The following is an 18,927-nucleotide window of genomic DNA, read 5'->3' on the forward strand; positions in this document are numbered from 1 at the left end:
GACTAGATGACTGTGCTGGTAATTAGAGGAAGAGGGTGAGAGTCTTCCTGCTCAGCACTGCTGCTTCGAGAATGCTACTGACGAGCATTGCACGCCTTTGAGAAATGCTCACTGGAAGATGAGAGGCTGTAGAGACCTGAGTGTCTGTGGCTGTTCCTTACATCGTGTATGATGCCTCTGTTAAGTCAGCTTCCAGCAGAAGCCTCACTAGGCTAATGATCCACTGGGTGACGTCAGTAATGGCAAGTGGAGCTCAAAGCTATGCTTGCTGGAGAAGGACTTTACACCCGTACCTGTCTTTTAATTGCTGCCATTTAAGAGATTGAATGTGTCCATTGAAAAGGCACAGATTGATCCTTTGAAGAAAAATGCAGAATGATAATAGTTTACAACTAGGCACAGAGTGTGGAGGCTTAGGAGAGAAATCTAATTAAAGCTGTTTGTTCAGAATATTAATTTGAGGTGGACTTGGTTGTTAAAAGGCGATGCTTGTGTTAGGTAGGCTTTGACTGCCAGTAATTATATGAAAAAAAAAATCCTTCCTTTCTTTTTGTCTTTTTGAGCTTTTTTGCCCTCATTAATTTCTTTAGAGGCCAAGCCCTTACTTTACTTTGGCAAGTGAGTGGTCTGCCATGCATCAAAAATTGATTCACATGATAGGTGCAGTTGTTTGGCTTAATTGTTCATATGTTACCCTGTTCGCAGGTGTATGGCTGCTACTCAAAGTATGTTTGAGGTTTAGAGCAGTAATTCTCAACTTAGTCCCCTCCTGGTGTCACTAAAGTACCTTAAAAACTGGGTCTCATTTCCCAGAGGATTTGATTTCATTGTCTCGGGTACAACATAGGCACAGGGACTCAGGAGAGCTCTCTGGGTGTTCCCTTCCATGCAGTGCCAGCCTACAGTCTTTCCTCTGGCCTGTTCTCAGAATTAGTGCCTAACCAGTATTGTCCAGTAGAATGGCCACAAGCCCTGGGTGTCTAATTATATTTAAATTAAATCAAACAAAATAAAATTAGATACTCTGTTCTTGGCATGCTAGCTGCCTTTCACATGCTCAGTAGCCCATTTGGGTCATGGCTTCACATTAGACAGCACAGATAGACAGTTTTACGTGGCAGCAAAAGTTTGTGTTGGACAGCCTAGATTCGGGACGACTGTAGAGCGTCAGCAGAACATGGGAGGAGCTGTGAACATTTGAGAAGTCTGACACAGGAAGGACAAACTTAGAATACAGCTAATCCCATAGATTTGCCCCACATCTGAGCTACCACATATTTTTTAAGTAATTTTTTTGCTCAGTGATCTTTTTGGCAGCAGAAGCCCTGGAGCAGTGAGTACAGTTGATTGTGTATTGATCTCACAGAAATTCCCCATTGAAAGCCAGCTGGCCTGAGAAGTGTGGCCAGAACCTAACAGCGGACAAATGTAAACTCATGTGGGCCATGGCTGTAAGTGACAGAGTGCATTTCACCTAACCCTGCTGTAGGAAGACCTCCCTTGCCTCCTCTTGCCCCCACCCCGCTTCTCATTAGTTTGTGAGAGTCCAGAACAGGGCTAACACACATTTCCAGAAAAATGAACTTCCATTGTAGACTTTTGAGGGTTCAGGGAGGTGGAAAAAAAAAAAGTCACATGGTTTTTTTTTGACATATGACATAAGATTCAAGCACACTTAAGGCTATGAAAAAGTGGAGGGCTAGAGGAATGGATATAGTAAAGCATGTGGATTATCTAGGCTGTGACTTCCTCAGACGGGTCCTCTTGTAAGAATGGGAAAGCTTCTGTGGAGACGCAGTCTTGAGGCAGGGATTTGGCCTCAAGGCTCTTTGCTGGGTCTGGCTCACATTTGTATTTTGGTGCTCACATTAGCACCTCCTCAGAAACCTTTTCTGTGGCTTTTCCTGAGCTACCAAAAAGAAGCTGACAAGTGTTGATGCAACAGGAAGCGAGTAGGCCGAGCTCTGAGTGGACAGGTCACAAGCATGCGTGTATAGTTCAGGCATGGTGGTGTTAGGTTTTGTGACTAACATGAGCTTTTTTTCTGGTTTGATCTTGTCTGCTGTCTTACTTCTCTATTGCTATGATAAGATACAATGACTAAGACAACTTAAAAAAAAATAAAGTGTTTAATTTGGACTTATGGTTTCAAAGGGTTAATCGTCCCATGATGGCAGAACAAAGGCTTGGCCGCAGGAACAGCTGAGTTCCCACTTCTTGCTCTGCCAGTAGGAGGCAGAGAGAAAACAAACAGTCAGAGTGGAGGGAGCCTTTTGAAACCTCAAAGCCTGCCTCCAGTGACATGCTCCTCCAACAAGGCCCTGGCTTGAATTCACTATACCAACTCAGGATGACTTTGTTTCTTGATCTGCTCGATTCCACCTCCCCAAGGGCCATTAGACTTAGCTGTCTGTGCTCCCCCTCTCCCCCTCTCTCCCTCTCCCCCTCTCCCCCTCTCTCCCTCTCCCCCTCTCCCCTTCTCAGATCAAATCCAGAGCATCATGTGTACTAGGGTAGAACTTGCTTGCCCAACTCTGCTGCTATGCTACTTTCTCAGTTCCAGCCGCTCCTCCCTCCCCATTGCCAGGGGTTTCTGCTAACAGGAACATTTACTTGGGTGGTCTACTGTTGAATTATGCCCATCACTTGCTTCTATTCTGCCAGGCTTTGAACTCTGCCATCAAGCTCTGAGAGCTAGGTAGGAACAGGAACTTCTGCAAGCAGGAAAATGGGAGGTGGTTAGACAGAAATTTAAGTTCCAGTTGATTCTGGTAACCACTGGCTGAGTTGGGGACCACTGGCCTTATTACCACACCGCATCTTTCACATGGAGAAACCAAAAACCAGGGAGGTAAGCTGATTTCTTTATGGTTAGAGGAGGCCAGAGGTAAGAGTAGACAGGAGATCTTTCCAAAGTCCCTTGTACCTCTGAGCAACAGCCATTCTCTGGTTTCACCTAAACTGCTGTGGCATCTGACTCGTATTGCAGTCTCCTTCCTAAAATCCCTTTCTTTTCAGTTTATTTTTTATTTTTGGCAGCAAGTTGTGGTCTCCTGTCTCACCCCAGAGACTTTTTCTTGATTCATTGGAAAAGATTATGTGTCACAGGTCCTATGTGGCCACCAGCCTGGGTGTGGGAGTTGAGGGTGATTTGGACCCTTTTTCTCAGATTGCAGTTGCTGCACTGATCTCTTTCTTCTGTTTTCTTTGTGATTTAATTTACCATTCCTCCCATTAAACAAAATAAAATTTTAAAAAATGATCTCTTGATGTATTTCTGGCTGCAGGATAAATCTAGATGGCATATTTATATAGAAAAAAAGTTGGGCAGTGGTGTCGTACTCCAAGCACTCGGGAGGCAGAGGCAAGCAGATCTCTGAGTTCAAGGCCAGCTTGGTCTACAGAGCAAGTTCCATGACAGCCAGAGCTACAGACAGAGAAACTCCATCTGGATAGAAAAAGAAAAAGAAACCAATCACATTTTTTCTACTTTTCTTTTAAAAAAAAATGTGTGTGTGTGTGTGTGTGTGTGTGTGTGTGTGTGTGTGTGTGTGTGTATGTATGTATGTATATACAGTAGCTTCAGACACACCAGAAGAGGGCATTGGATCCCATTACAGACGGTTGTGAGCCACCATGTGGTTGCTGGGAACTGAACTCAGGACCTCTGGAAGAACAGTCAGCCCTCCTAACAGCTGAGCCATCTCTCCAGTCTCCTTTTTTCTTTTCTATTTTTGATTTTCAAAGACAAAACCTCTCTATGGCTCTGGCTGTCCTGTAAACCGTCTGTGGATCAGGCTGGCCTCCCCTGCCTCCTGAGAACTGAGATTAAAGGTATATGCCACCATGCCAGGCTCTTTTTATCTATTTTCAAACCTTAATTTTTTTTGAGATTTAAAATCTACTTTTATTTTATGTATATGAGTGTTTGCAGCAAGAAGAAGGTCTTGGATCACTGGGACTGGAGTTATAGAGTGTTGTGAGCTACCATGTGGGTGCTGGGACTTGAACTGAGTTCCTCTGGAAGACCAGCCAATGCTAAGCCATTTCTCCAGCCCTCGACTTTCAATTTTAATGAGGCTGTTAATCTTACAAAGAGAGGATTTACCTCTGTAAGTGGAGTCATCAGAACAAGCGCATTGCTATGCAACTTTTCATTTCAGTGTGTTAAAATATTAAGAGTATTGTTACGATGAGAAGCTAGCACCGCAATATACATTTTTTATAAAGAGCTGAGAAAGAAGTTTTAATGCTTGGTTTTGGCAAGAGACTAAAAAGATTGTACTATGAAAAATATGGCAGTATGGAGATACAAAATGTTGGTTATTAGAATCTTAATTTTGTTTTGTGAGCTGTTTTAGTTTTTTGAGTCCCCCTTTACTGAGCCCCCCCTTCCCTCCAGAGCCCCTCATCGGTGTTTTTATTAGTCGCATCTTTCAGGATGAAGGAGAGGATCTATGCAAACCAATAAGTTGCAAAATATATTCAAATCCTAGCTGTATTCCTGGAGAATACAAGAATCCTTGCAGATTCCTAGAGCCACCCTTGAGAGTCTGCTCAGTTTTCCTGGATTAATAATTGAGGGAAGGAAAACAAATGTTACAGAGGTCTTGTAAAAAGCTTTTTATTGGGGGAATTATCAGGGAACATTAAATTTAGGGTCTCATGCATGTTCTGTGTAAGTGTCCCACCACTGAGATACATCGAAGCCCTCTTCACTTTTTCTTTTGAAGTAGGATCTCTCAAAATCGCCCCAGCAGGGCTTGAATTCCTTTGAATGTGTTTTGTTGCACTAAGTTGACCACCTCGGCGGTGGGTGAGAGAGACTTCAGTTAGAATGTTAAGCGTGTCCTGGGATCTGTTAGTTGTGGGGCACAGCGTAATTCGTGGTGAGTGCTCAGGGGAGCAGACAGTCCTTGGCATGTTGTGCTCACACAGTGAGCTTATCTTACTTGGTAGAAAATGGAAAGATAGACGGGTTTTGAAGGGAGAGGAGGCTTGCCCTGACTCTCTGGAATGACTGTTAGCTGGAAAGATGAAAAAACCATGGTCATGAAGCCAGGAAATGAAAACACTGATGGGGGGGGGGGGAATGTTTCTTTGGGGGGGCTGTTTTTGGTTTTGTTTGGTTTTGGGTTTTTTTGAGGACCTTTCTGTTGTGGTAGAGCAGAGGGAGATGTTGTGAAGAATGAGGAAGCTGAGTTAAGGCAAAAAGCCCCCTACTCACAAGGTGGACGAGAGCATTGGAAGCCTTTAGTTTAGCTTTGTATATCTTTCAAGACCCTCAAGGACTGGAAAGAGGGTTCAGTGGTTAAAGAAAACTGGCCTCTTCCAGAGGGTTTGTGTTTGAACCAGGTTTAGCAGCTCTTAACCATCTGTATGTAACTCCAGTACCAGGGGATCTGATGCCCTCTTCTGGCCTCTCTGGGTACCAGGCATCAAACAGTGCATAGACATGCATGTGCAAAATACTCACACACATAAAAAAAAAATAATAAAAAAAATAAAATAGACATTTTTTAAAGCCCCACTTGAACTACATGAGGAAGAGGATGAGTTTTTCAGTAGCTTAAAATTCTAAGTAGAGAAACTCATCAGGTAGATGTGGCAACAATTCAGCCAAGAAATGGCACTGAGGGAGCTGGAGTGCACCCTTAATCCAGCAAAATCAGGCAGATCTCTTGAGTTTTAGGCCAGCCTGGTTTACATAATCAAATACTGTTTCAAAAAAAAAAAAAAAAAAAGACCCAGCCATAGTGGCAAACATATTTAAACCCAGAAATTGGGAAGCAGAAGCAGGAAGACCTCTGAGTTCCAGGACAGCCAGGGCTATGTGGAAAGACATTGTCTCTACAAGACAAAACAAAACTATACAAAGAATAAACTCTTTAAGAGGCTATTTATGGTTCATTTAAGTACTTGCCGTCTTCATATAGATAATATATGTATGAAATGTGAGTGTATGTGTATATATTCATTCTTTCTGTGTGTCTAGAGAATACAGGTCACAGCAACACAAAGCAGATCACAGTTGTATATGCAGATAGGACGAACAGACCACAAAGGCATGAGGATGCTTTTTGGAGTGATTGACTTGTTTTTTGAGTTTTTGTTTTTGTTTTTACTGTGGCTGCTGTTTCTAAGGCATGTGTGCATGTGAAAACTTAAGTTGTATAATGTACAGTATAGTCTATGTTAGTTATACCATAATAAAACTTAGTTTCCTGGAGAATGCTCAGACAGGCCCCCTGTCCACGTGTCTACCCCTCCTGACTCTGTTGCTTAAAGTCAAGAACAAGGGTCAGCAGCTGCCCATCCAGTGAGGCATCCCAGGGTAGGTGAGGGGACTGAAGTGTGAAGTCAGAAATCCTCAGAGAAGTCAGCTTGTGTGCGCATGAGGGGAAGGACATAGCTGTGGACCTGCTGACCCTGGAGACATTGGGGATTTGTCACAGGGGATGAAGCTTGTGTAACCAGCCTATACTTCAGAGTTTTGTTTGGAAAACCTCAGGTCATCACGGGTGGGCGATAAGCAGCTCAGGGCTCTTGTCTGTAGGAGCACGAGTAGTCAGTCAGGAATTTGGGGTTCAGCGCTCGAAGAGCCCTCAGGGACATTTGTCCTCCATCTGTCTAGAATATTCCTGTTGTGGAGAACCTTGTGATCTAAGACAGGTCTATCGTGCCAGAGTGCTGGTGTGGCCAAGGAACTGTTACACCATATTGGAATCCTACCTGCAAAAATACTTAAAATTTTCATTTCAAAAATAAAATGTTCTTTATAGAAGAAGCTAAAAAAAAGTATAGTTTAAAACATAAGGCATTTTAAATGGCCTTTAATTCTATCACCCAGTATTAACTACTTTTAATATTTTTACATGTAATATTTCATATAAGCGCATGTTTTAAAAGAAAAGTGGACTCATAAGGTTCATACTGTTACTTCCAATATTTTTTAATTTTTTATTGATTCTTTGTGAATTTCACATCATGCACCCCAATCCTGATCATCTCCCCTCTCCATATTAGACTTGTGCTGTTGCAGTCTTCCCCCCCCAAAAAAATAAAATAACAGTAAACACACATGCAAAAAAAAAACAAAAAAACAAAAAAAAAACCTCACCGTGGAAGCTGTGGTGTGTCACTGTCACACAGGATACCTTTTGTCCAAACAGCTTTACTTGCAGATGTTTATTTCAGTGAGTCATTGGCGAAGTTCGAGGCCTCTGGGTTCTGCTACCATATCAATACTGGATCCTCACGGGGATTCCTCTCTGATGTCCTGCTGTTGCCCTGTGTCATGGAGATCCTGTAGCTTTGGATCTGTAGGACAGGCCCCTAAATGTGCACTGGTAGTTCATAGATGTCATAGATATTGGAGGGGTGGGCCAACTTAGAGCCCTGGATGGTGGTGTGTTGTTCAGCCCACCAGCTCTCTCCTACACCTGCGCCACCAGGGTGAGCCCTCCTGCTTTGCCCAGGCAAGGGTTGAGGCCAGCAGCTGGCAAGGGGTGGGACTGGCTCTCCCACCAGGATACCAGGGCCAACTCTAGTGTGCTACCCAGGTGAGGTGCAGGGCCTGCTCTCCCAAGTGCTGTAGCCAGTGAGAAGTGGGGCCATCCCTCATACCCTCACACCCTCAAGCCAACTCTCCCAAGCTGCCTAAGTGAGGGGTGAAGCTGGCTCTCCTGAGTGCCACAGCCAGTGGGGCCAATTCTGCAGGGCCAACTCAGTCCTCAGGCATCAAGATGGCACCAGGTGACAGCCCAGATCAGGGACATCTGCATGGCCTTTGGTGGTAACATGAGCTATGGACATTGAAAAGACCTCTGCTGCTTCAGGGCCACAGAGCCAGGCATAGCCCTCAACAGCAGCCCAGGCTGGGATCTCAGCATGGCCTCAGGTGACAGCACAGGCTACTCACGCCAGGCTGATCCTCTCCACCCTGGAGTTCCTCGTTCCTCCTCTCTTCATAGTGTGCCATTACACCTCCCGTTCTCTCCCCAGCTTTCCACCACATACTTAGTGGCATCCCTGCACACTGCCATGCAGCAGTGCACAAGCCTCTGGGTTCCAGGTATGTGTGTGCCTTGTGGTGGCTGGCATGTCTCTGGTGTCTTCAGCGTGTCCCCTGCTGCTTGGCAGCAAGCCTGTCTCTCTTGTTACTTCCTTTTTCTCTGCTCTGCTCTGCTCTGCTCTGCTCTGCTCTGCTCTGCTCTGCTCTGCTCTGCTCTGCTCTGCTCTGCTCTGCTCTTCTTTTCTTTTCTTTTCTTCTTTTGGCCATTTCTCCCATTTATTAATTCATTTTACATCCCGGTTGCCGCCCCCCACTCTCAGTGCCCTCACAGCGCCTCATCCCGCCTCCTCCTCTTCTCCTGTTTTATCTGCGCCTTTTGTGCCATGTTTTATGTGGACAAATAGTACTGTTTTTAGTTTACATATCTTGTGATTCATTTAATTAAAATCCCTTTTGGGATTTGTTTTAGGATTTTTTTTTTTGGTTGGTTTGGTTTTGTTGTTGTTTTTTGCTAAAATGTCTGGGAAAATAAAATACTTTTTTTTTATTAATTATCAAGCAAAATAATGTGTAGCTAATTAAGAATGGTATTGAGGTGTATAATTTCTTAATTTGTATTACAGAAAATGGCCTTGATCTAACTTTTTTTTTTTTTTTTGTTTTTTCGAGACAGGGTTTCTCTGTGTAGCCCTGGCTGTCCTGGAACTCACTCTGTAGACCAGGCTGGCCTCGAACTCAGAAATCCACCTGCCTCTGCCTCCCAAGTGCTGGGATTAAAGGCGTGCGCCATCACCGCCCGGCTTTGATTTAACCTTTTTTAATCAAAGGAAAGGGAAGTAGTTTCTTTGGAAAGTCAACATACAATGGTGTTTTGTTATTGAGTGATCATTACATGATTTCATTTGTGGTAGGCACAAAAATAAACATTAAGTGTGAATTGGATTGTTTTTTAAGGAAGAGTTTCCATTTATTTCAATTATGTCTGAAAGTATAAATCACAGTAGTAGCAAGCATTTTTAAAGCTTTCATGTTTCATATATTGTTAGATGTACGTACATGTGTACAGGTGCACAGATTGCTAATAGGAGATTCTGTTTCTGTGTGGCAGTAAATTTCCTTCTAAAAATTAACTGGTAGGCAGAGTGGTACTGGTGCAGGCCTTCCAACCCAGGGGTCAGGAGGCAGAGGCAGAGGCAAGTTGATCTCTATGAGTTCAAGGTCAGCCTGGTCTACAAAGTGAGTTCTAGGAGAGCCAGGGCTAGACAGTAAACCCTGTCTTGAAAAACTGCTTCTCCAAAAAAAGAAAATAACCAGAGAACATTTTAGTACTACAGTATTCACAACAATACTGTTGCACAGTAGTGAACAGCTGTGTGTCCTGTAGCAGGGATTTGGTTAAGTAAATGACGAGACATCTGTAGATACCCTAGAATGTCAGACAACCACAAGTGATGGTTTGACCTATGTTTCTGAAAATAATTGTTCAGGAGATAAGGTGGGACTAATATGCAGTGTGGAATGAAGTTCTGATACCTGTGTGCTCCGTGCTCCTTGCTGAGCATGTGCTCCCGAGCATGCTCGATCGGTGCTCCTTGCCTTGAGTCTCGAGCCCCTCGGGTAGAACCCAGCATGTCTGCTTCCCTCCTCTGTCCACTGACAACTCATCCCCTGCTGGCAGATGGGATAGATATCCAGCCTGCTGTGCTTCCATGAAGTTCAGTGAGGTGCCTTGGCAGTCATTGTCACAGAATGCCTGGCTTTCAGGAAGGAAGGGAATTCTTTCATTTTGTTACAGGTAGGTGCTGGTTTCATTTAACAGGTGCAACAAGAAAAGTGCAACCATAGCATGAAAGTGAAGCGTTCCAAGAAGCCCACTGCCACCTTACTCAGTTTACCAGGGGTTTCTTCTTACTCTTCATTAGCCTGCTTCTCCCTGCTAAGGCCTTGCTTCTTCCTTAAAATTTGCCTGTCCTGGGGCTCCTTTCTCTCTGGTAATAGAGGCTGGTCATTCAGGTTTGGATTTTATAGTGAGCCTGGTGTGTCACTTTTGGAGTAACTGAACTTGGACAGTTTCCTCAAGGGAACAACTAACTTGTTTGTGTACCACAGGAGTCAAACCCTTTACTACCAGCCTGCAAGGGCGCCTTACTCTGAGTCCCTCTTTAAGCCGTACAACAAAAGACCATGTGATACCACCCAAAAATCGTTCCTGCTGTTATAGGAAGACATTTCTTATATTTTGAAATACTGCTATTGACATCTGGGGGCCGTGGGGGCTTCTCGTTAGAGTCCCATTTGAAATGCCTATTGTGTTGTACTTGCTTAAACTGAGGATACACCAAGAAGATGGGGTTTCAGCGTCTGGGACCAAATCCAGATGAAGACACAGCAAGAAGGTGGGCAAAGTGCACAGAGCGTGGCCTCAAGGATGGGTTTCTGCACTTCTGGGCTCTTGAGCCATCCTGTCCTATAGTGTGCCTATGGGTTAGAAGTGGCTTCTGAGTACATATGACTGGTGGGGTTGGAAAGCTAATTTTAAAATACTAATTTTATTAGCTTCACGGGCCATGTCATGACCATTATGTACAGCATAAGATAGACTTAGAAGCTAGACCAGCTGTGGTCAAATCTGGAGTCCATGGTCTTTTTTTCTGTTGACCCTTGGGCCAGTTCTTCCTGCCCGTTGGCTGCCCTTTTCCCTTGGTGCGTTGGAGTTGGGTTCCTGCTCTGTGCACTGGCTTGGGCCCTGTTCCGTTTGTTGTCTTCAGTTTGATCTACTGTTGGAAATCCTAATTTCCTGGTGTTTCACCTAATTTTTATTCTCTAAATAAAAGCTGAGAAGCCAAGTTGGTCCCTCCATTTATGTTTAATTTTTACTGACTCATGAGATTGAGAAGTCCATCTATCTATCCCCATCTGGCTTATAAACCTTAAAGACTGATAATCATGAGATTCTGTGAGAACGAGAGGCTTTGAGCAGTAATTGGCTTGACAAGAAGTAACACAGAAGAGAGGGAGCTGCTTATTGGCGTCTCGATTTACTTCAGCACTTGCTAAGTGCAAGGAGAGAGAATAGACCAATCTGCTTCTACATCTGAAGACATTTTAAAACATTATTTCATTCTAGCATCTGATACGAGAAAAATTGTTCCACAGTTAAGTCTCTAAATGGTGTTCTAAAAACACAGCGTTTGCAATTATCTAATTAAATTAATAAAGGCCAACAGTGAGAGGACGGATATGGAAGGTATTTTTCTAGCAGATGGAGAGACCTTTCCATCTGTACATGATTATGAACCCCCTCTTGCTGCTCGCTCTCCCTCTTCCTTGAGCCTGCATTTCTCACTAGGAGCTAAGAGTGCAGAATAATAAGGCCTTGGCTGGCAGCCAGCGCAGAGTTTGGCTAACCTTCCCAGTGTTTGTGAAAGTAGAAACAGCAGTGCAGCTGTTAGACTGGGTCCTTTCCAGTGGAGGGCATGCTTCCCAGATGAAGGCACGAATGCTGATTGAAATGTAATCAGTATTTCTGCCATCTTGCTATTAGAATGTTTTCTACTTTTGTTATGTTAATTGTTCATTTCTTAGGGTTTGTTTTGTGGTTTTTCTCTGTCTGTAATCTACTAAAGTGAGAGAATGAAAAGAAAGTTTTAGACATTTTCTTTTCTTTTTTTTTTTTTTTTTCTTTAATGGCTGAGTAGTTACATTTGTTGGCCGAAGGCTTATTTGAAATAGCCACACAATTGTGTTTAAGATATCTTACTGTAAGACTCAGGTTTCAGGCAGCAGAAAAAGAGATCCAAGTCAGAGTGCCTAAATTCTAAAACTGGCTGGAAGATTCTAGAATAGCCTCCATATTCACTGTGCTCCCAGTGTTCAGGCTGAGGCTGCTGCAGATGAACTTGTTCTGCTCGGTGCAGAGGTGGATGTGTGTGGGTCGTTTCATTGGTATTTGGGCCTTGTTTTGTTTAGTGGAAGGAGCCCAGCTGCTGGGTGGTTCTCAGCCTTTGGTGACAGGCTTTAAAGATCCCAGTGGCCTCCATACCTGAACCAGCCCATCTAAACTACTGTCCCCCCACCCCCGCTGGTGCTTGAGATGTGCTGTCAGGATGCAGTGACAATCCCAGCCTTTCTCTGTACAGAGCAGGAGTGAGGTGGTGGGCAGCTACTTGACCTTGTCCACGGCCTGTAGAGCGCACTGCAAAGGTTCCTGTTGAGCAGCCGCAGAGAGTGGGACTCTGGTTCCCTGGTAAGGAGGCAAACTTACTCCATGTCCTCATCCTGTCAGGAAGTTCTGTTTCCCCACATGAGCTAATACTTACTACAAGAGTTGGAGAAACTGCCTTGGTGTTCCTTTTCTTTCTTTTCTGTTCTGTCCTGTCCTTTGCTTTCCTTTCCTTCCCCGCGCCCCCCTCCCCCCCTTCTAGAAGCTAATATGTCTAAAGTAGTTAAGATAGTACCTTTGGTACTGGGTACTGTTTGTTCTGATAAGCATCTCAGAATAGCTGGTCTCCTCTACCCATAGTAGAACCCATTTTGCTCCCCCTTTAGGCAACAGTACAGGTAATTTTAGTGTTTGGCTTAACTGGCCATTCCCAACCCTGTGTGCATTAAGAGGCGTTATCCAGAGCACGCTTACCTGTTCACCTTTCTCCTTTGTGCTCCTTGGTATTTTGATCAGATTGATGGGAATTGGTAGCTGAGTGTCCCTTGCTGGTATAGAGTACCAGGGTTATTGTCCCAACTTGACCCTGGAGACTCTGGGCAAAGAAAAGCATTGAGGAGGGGTCTGAGGAATGAGGGGAGTGAGAACTCTGATATTAAATGGTGTCCTTTTTTTTTTTTTTTTTTTTTTTTAAAGAAAAGCTTGATTGTGTTTTTGGCATTTGTAGCTTTCTAAAAATTTGTGTTTCCGGTGATGATTAACATAGTTTTGAAATTTTCCATAGCAGTCTTGGATTTAGGGCTTTGGTTCATTTCCAGACCTGTCTTTTAATTTATGACAACATCCGTCTTCACTTGTTAAACTCAGGAAGAGTATGTGTGTGTTTCTTTTCTGGATGTCAGAGAATCCCTTCCCTGCTCAGAACACTCACTACCCTCTTCAGTGACACCCTGTTCTACTATACTTCTGCTCAGGCCTCATCTCCTCAGCTTCTGGAAGCTGATGGTGATGGTTTGTTAGGATTGTCAGGGAACAGTACAGAACCTAAGGAGTGTGTCCCACACGTGGGTGCATCCCTTTGTGCTCTGGAGATGGTCAGAAGGTTCTGGATTTACCTGCTCGCCTCTCCTCTGGAGGGTTGCCATATACAGAGAAGGCCACTCCTGACGTGGCATGTGTTTCTGGCAACAGAAGCAGAGAGGGGATGAAAGAGACCTTCAAGTATTTAGAGGAAGAGATGTGAGTATTTACCTCAGAGAATGTATTGTGGGACTGTGTATACATGGGTGGCAGATCTGCAGGGTTTTCACCTAGAAAATGATTAACACAGTCACCCCATCAGACAGAATGTTAATGAGAAAACAAAATGCCTCTCAGGGCTGCTGTCCCCTTGTGCAGTGTGCGCTGAGACCATGGGCAAGGGCTTGGCTACATTGCTCTTCTGCTCCCCTAGAATTACTCAGAACTCAGGCTTGCTGGCTCTGCCATCATAGCAAGAGAAGCCTCTGTGACATTGCTGCCATGTTCTCTGTGTTTCAAGGGCATAGGGGAGCTGACGCGCCCTGCCTCTGTAGCTGCCCCGCTTCCTACCACAAGAACCACCCTGGGACTAACACTAGGGAAGGTTTTTAACAACTGGGTACATTCCTGTTCTTCAATTAAGTTCATTGCCAGCCATCAACATTTTTTTCTTTGCTTTTGTTTTTCAAGACTATTTTTCTGTGTAGCCCTGGTTGTTCTGGAACTCTCTCTGTACACCATACTGGCCTCAAACTCACAGAGAACCACATGCCTCTGCCTCCTGAGTGGTGAGTTTAAAGGTGTACACCACTATCTCCTGGCCACCAACATTTTTAAACAGATCTCTTTAAATAGATCTCTAAGGATAGAAATAGGAAATCTAGGAGCATGAAATGGCCAGCCTTACATGTCATTTATCTGATGTTATCCTCACCGATCACACAAACAGGCCTTTCCTTCTGGTTATTGGATATAGCAACTCTCACTGAGCAACTCCATAATATCAAACGCACATATCTGTTGCTCAACAGCCAACTTCTAAGACATTCCTAAGTTGCGTAAATACAGTAAACACAGTAAAAACATAAATGGAGATAATTTTTGTTTATTAACATCCATCTCAGTCTTGTTTCTTCTCTTCATTTTTTTGCTTTTTGAGAAATTGTCTTGCTCTGCAATTTAGCCTGACCTTTAACTCAATATATGGTCTCAAATTGGAGAGCCTCCTGGTCTGCCTCCTGAATGCTAAGATCCCACCACACCCAGCCTGATCTGGTTTAAGGTTTTTTATAATTTACATTTAGACATATTTACAGTTTCATAAAATGAAGATGCTTTTCTCTGTGATAATAGGAGATTTTATACAGAAAGTACTTCTAATACTTAGTAAAGCTGAGAAACTCAAACATTGAATCTACTCTTTAAATGTTTACCAAGGGGGCTGGAGAGATGGCTCAGCAGTTTAGAGCACTAGCTGCAACTGGGTTCTAGTCCCAGCACCTGCAAGTTGGCTGGCAGCCATCTGTAACTCCAGTTCTAGGGGCTCTCCTGCCCTCTTCTGGCCTCTGCAGGCAACAGGCATTCATTATTATTATTATTATTATTATTATTATTATTATTATTATTATTATTGAATATTTTCTTTATTTACATTTCAAATGTTATCCCCTTTCCCAGTTTTTCCTTCACAAACCCCCATCCCATCCCCTTCCTCCTGCTTCTATGAGGGTGCTCCCTTACCCACCCATCCACTCCTACCTCCCGGCCCTTGAATTCCCCTACACTGGGGCATTGAGCCTTCACAGGAACAAGGGCCTCTCTTCCCATTGATGCCTGACAAGGCCATCCTCTGCTACATATGCAGCTGGAGCCATGGGTGTGTACTCCTTGGTTGGTGGTTTAGTCCCTGAGAGATCCGGGGGAGGAGCGAGGTCTGGTTGGTTGATATTGTTGCTCTTCCTATGGGGTTGCAAACCCCTTCTGCTCCTTCAGTCCTTTCTCATAACTCCTCCATTGGGGACCTGGCAACGGACATTCTTGTGATGCACGTATATACACACATGCAGGCAAAACACTCATACATATAAAATAAATCTTAAAACAATGTTTACCTCTGTCCTTGGTGTATTAAGTGATCTTTGTCTAGTGATTCATTGATGGTAAAAAAGAACTACCCAGTATTCATAAAGTGTTACATACAAGGCAAGATGACTACTGAATAATGTCACTGTGGGTGAGAGAGAATGGACAAGCATATGTAGCAGGCTGAGGCTTCAGAAGAGTTCCCCCAGAGCAAGTTCAAGCTGACTTGGTTCTCATTATCTATTTTCTTCATCTGTGATTTTCTAAGATACTAAGAATTAATGGTGCTGTTGCTACTGAGATTCCTTAAGTTATAGGCTAGTTAGAAGGGCTTGGGTTGGGCTCAGGTTACAGAAGGCTCCTTTAGGGCCCACTCTGCATTAGTTTACTGACGTCACCATACAGAACGCCACTCAGTATGTAACTCAGAGAACAGAGACGTACTCACAGTCCTACGACCCTACAAGTGCAAAAATCACAATAGTGTCAGAGTGAGTTCTGATGACTTACTCTGTCTTGAAGATAGCCACTTCCTTAATGTGTATCCTGTCCTTTGTGGATGGGATGAGATTCGGATAGAGGAGATCACAGTGTCTACTAAGGCCCCACTGACTAATCAATTCCATTTATCGTGATGCTTGCCCTCCACGTTCTTGATGTGCAGTTTAACCATGACTGAGATACCACAAACAATCTGTATTGGTTGCCCAGTCCTTAGATTTTCTCTGCATAAATCATAGCATGCTTCTTTGCAGATGTTCAGGACCTTCCTGTCATCCTGTTCATGCTTTACCTGCTGCTGGAAACACCAGCTGCTTTGAAGGCATTGGGGGAGGGGGCATAAAAAACAGAGTGAGTGATGTTGTACATATTCAGGAAAAGTCTTGTTTATTAATAATATTAATCATATTAATTAATAATAAAATAATAATAATAATTTAAGACGTGAAGTTACGGACTCAATTTTGGCCGGGCAGATAATGGCAAAATGCAGCTTCCAAAATCATATTACTGAAGAGGTTTTAAAGACATTCAAAATGGTCTGGGTGTCTGGTTCTTCTGAGCCTTTTGCCCTTGTTGCTGAGGCAGGGCAAATTTTTTGTTTCTTTTATTCCTAAACCTGATTGAGGTCTTCACCTAAGGACGTCCTTTCTATATTGAAGTCATTTGAGCAATAGAGTGGGAGGTAGGCACAGGTCCCTGCCTGTGTGGCCACGGACATGCCTATGTATCCTGTGACGTTCTGAGAAATTAGGTGACACATCTTTTGGTTGGATTATGGTCTGGTCTTGGGGGAAACCAACTTAAGCCATGTCTGGTCACCTACTGAAGAATCCAGTTAGAAGCCTTCCACAGTCCTAATGGCATGGCAGTGTTTTAGGACCTTTGTAAGCAAACTTTTAAACAATTACAGAATTCGAATGTATTCCATACTGCATATATTGGTTTTTGTTGAACAATTCTTTTAGATTGTGATCAAGTCTAAGCAAATTTCAGAAACAGAGGTTTGATTGTGGTTAAAAGGTTTTCCTGGGATTGTCACATTCTCCCTTTTGAGTGTCTAGGCCAGCTTTTATGTAATTGTTTTGTTAATTTATAAGACTAAGGATTTCTAAGTCAACTTGGAAACCACTCAGCTAGCACACAGAGGGGAGGCTGAGGATGTGCTCAGCCAAGCAGTAAGTTCTGTGCGTGGCCCTTGAGCAAACTTAATACGATTTAAACCTGGACGTTTGGGCAGCCAATTGCACCTAGGACATTTTGAAAAGGGAAGTAGTCTTATTTAATATAAAGTATGTATTTATAATCAATGTTATAGGCAAATCAAGTGAAATCAGTATATCTTTAGTTCTAAGAATAGCCCATCCCACTTTGAGCCAGGTGAAAATAAAGTTCTCATAAAAATTCATTCTTTGCTAAATGAATCTGCATAAAGGACAGGCTGCCCCCTTATGTAACAGCAGCTTTTACTGAGGTCCAGGATTCATATGACTGTGCAGAAATAGAATTTTTACGTTTTATACTTAGATGCTGCATGGCCACAGTCTTCCACCTGTCATTTCACATGAGATTGTTTTTGAGCACTTGCTATGGTGTGCGTGCTGGTTATGTGACAGTGTTCGATACAGGTAGGATCCTGGGCCTCGCAGGCCTGTGTGTGTCGGCGATGTTTGATACACCGTTGCTGTTCATGGCAGCTTCACATACTTTCATTTGATCTTTATTCCAGAAAACTGAGGTGTGCATTTCACTCCATAAATTTGCCAAGAATGTTGGCACTGGACTGCTCCAGAAGAAAAAGCTCCCAAACAGAGCCCGTTCTGTGAGTGTTACTCTGCTGTTCAGGAAAGCACAGTTCTGGCTCACTGAGCATCACAACAAATAAAGCACTTAAATGCCTCACTCGCCGAAGTGCAGGGCTGGCATTTTGGCACTGGCACTGTTAGAACTTTATTCTGATGTTATTTAAAACTGTCTGGAAGTATATTTAAGGCTGAAAGATTATGGTGGTCAGAAACACTACATTGTCTGTGAACCATGATGCTAGGCCTGTTCTGAGTTAATGATTTCAGTTTTAATTGCTCTTTGTAAGTGGGGCAGAAGCAAAGATGGCCTTTAACTGTTGTGTATATTATCATAGCCGTGCACTTTTTAAAAAGTTAGTGTGGTTCAAATTCAGTGACTTTCGAGGCTGATGAATGATGAGTCAGAGAAGCTAACTCCTCCTTGTCTTATTGTTTACCTTCAGAACATAGCTGATTTTTTTTTTTTAAAATAGGACTTAGCAAAATTATAGTTAAATTTTATATACTTATCACATATATAGGCAGAGAAAAATAAATAGCGTACAAATAGCAAATGAACATAACTCATACTTAATATCTTTATTATACTTAGAAGAAATTCAGATACTAAATGCACTTATTGTTTCATTGTTTCTTCTTTTGTTCTCTGTAAAATAGAGAAGGGCAATGGAAGGGATCCATTCTCCCCTCCTGGATTTTTATAGGACTGTGTTTGTGGTTATACTGTTTTGAAGGGCTTTTTAAATTTTAATTTTACCTATGTGTGGGTGCCTATAATGTGTAGTGTTCATGGGAATCAAAAGAGGAGGTTGGATTCCCCAGAACTGTGTTTGACAGTTGTGACTTGCTGATGTCAGTGCTGGGAACCTGGGTTCAGGAGCAGCAGCTTCCTGTAAGCTGAACAGTTCTCCCAGATCCAATAAGCCCTTAAGCTATGGTGACAAGATCTGGCTGAGTATTTTAATATAGAAGTGACTAAGCCGCTGTGTTTCTTCCCAGCACCTTTTTAAGGGTAATGTCACTGCTTATTGATTAGAACCTGGCTGAATTTGCTTATCTTAAAAAAACAAGGTTTGTCTCAAGTCATATGGAGACGTGGCCAAACAAGGTGCTGTGCTAGGCTGTAATCAGACCTTAATAAGGGCTAGTCCACATCCTCATTTATTTAAGAGCTTTGAGTTTGAGGTATACCTCTGATGTGGATAGCTAGTGAGGGTTGTACCTCAGAAGAAAAGCGAAGGTTGTTATTTAAATTTTGGGTTTTGAATTTACCCATTGACATTTGATTGTTATCCCCATGGCTTCCTAGTCTCTCTCCAGTGTAATCAATAGCAAAGTCCTAT

General features: G+C 43.2%; 1 protein-coding gene across 1 annotated transcript in view; it reads left to right on the forward strand.

Annotated features, from left to right (window-relative positions):
* Positions 1 to 18,927, forward strand: part of Sptbn1 (spectrin beta, non-erythrocytic 1) — a 159,646-nt gene that overhangs the window by 19,200 nt on the left and 121,519 nt on the right. The gene's annotated exons all lie outside the window — the stretch shown is intronic.

This window comes from Arvicanthis niloticus, chromosome 7 (assembly GCF_011762505.2).
Source record: "Arvicanthis niloticus isolate mArvNil1 chromosome 7, mArvNil1.pat.X, whole genome shotgun sequence".
NCBI lineage: Eukaryota > Metazoa > Chordata > Mammalia > Rodentia > Muridae > Arvicanthis > Arvicanthis niloticus.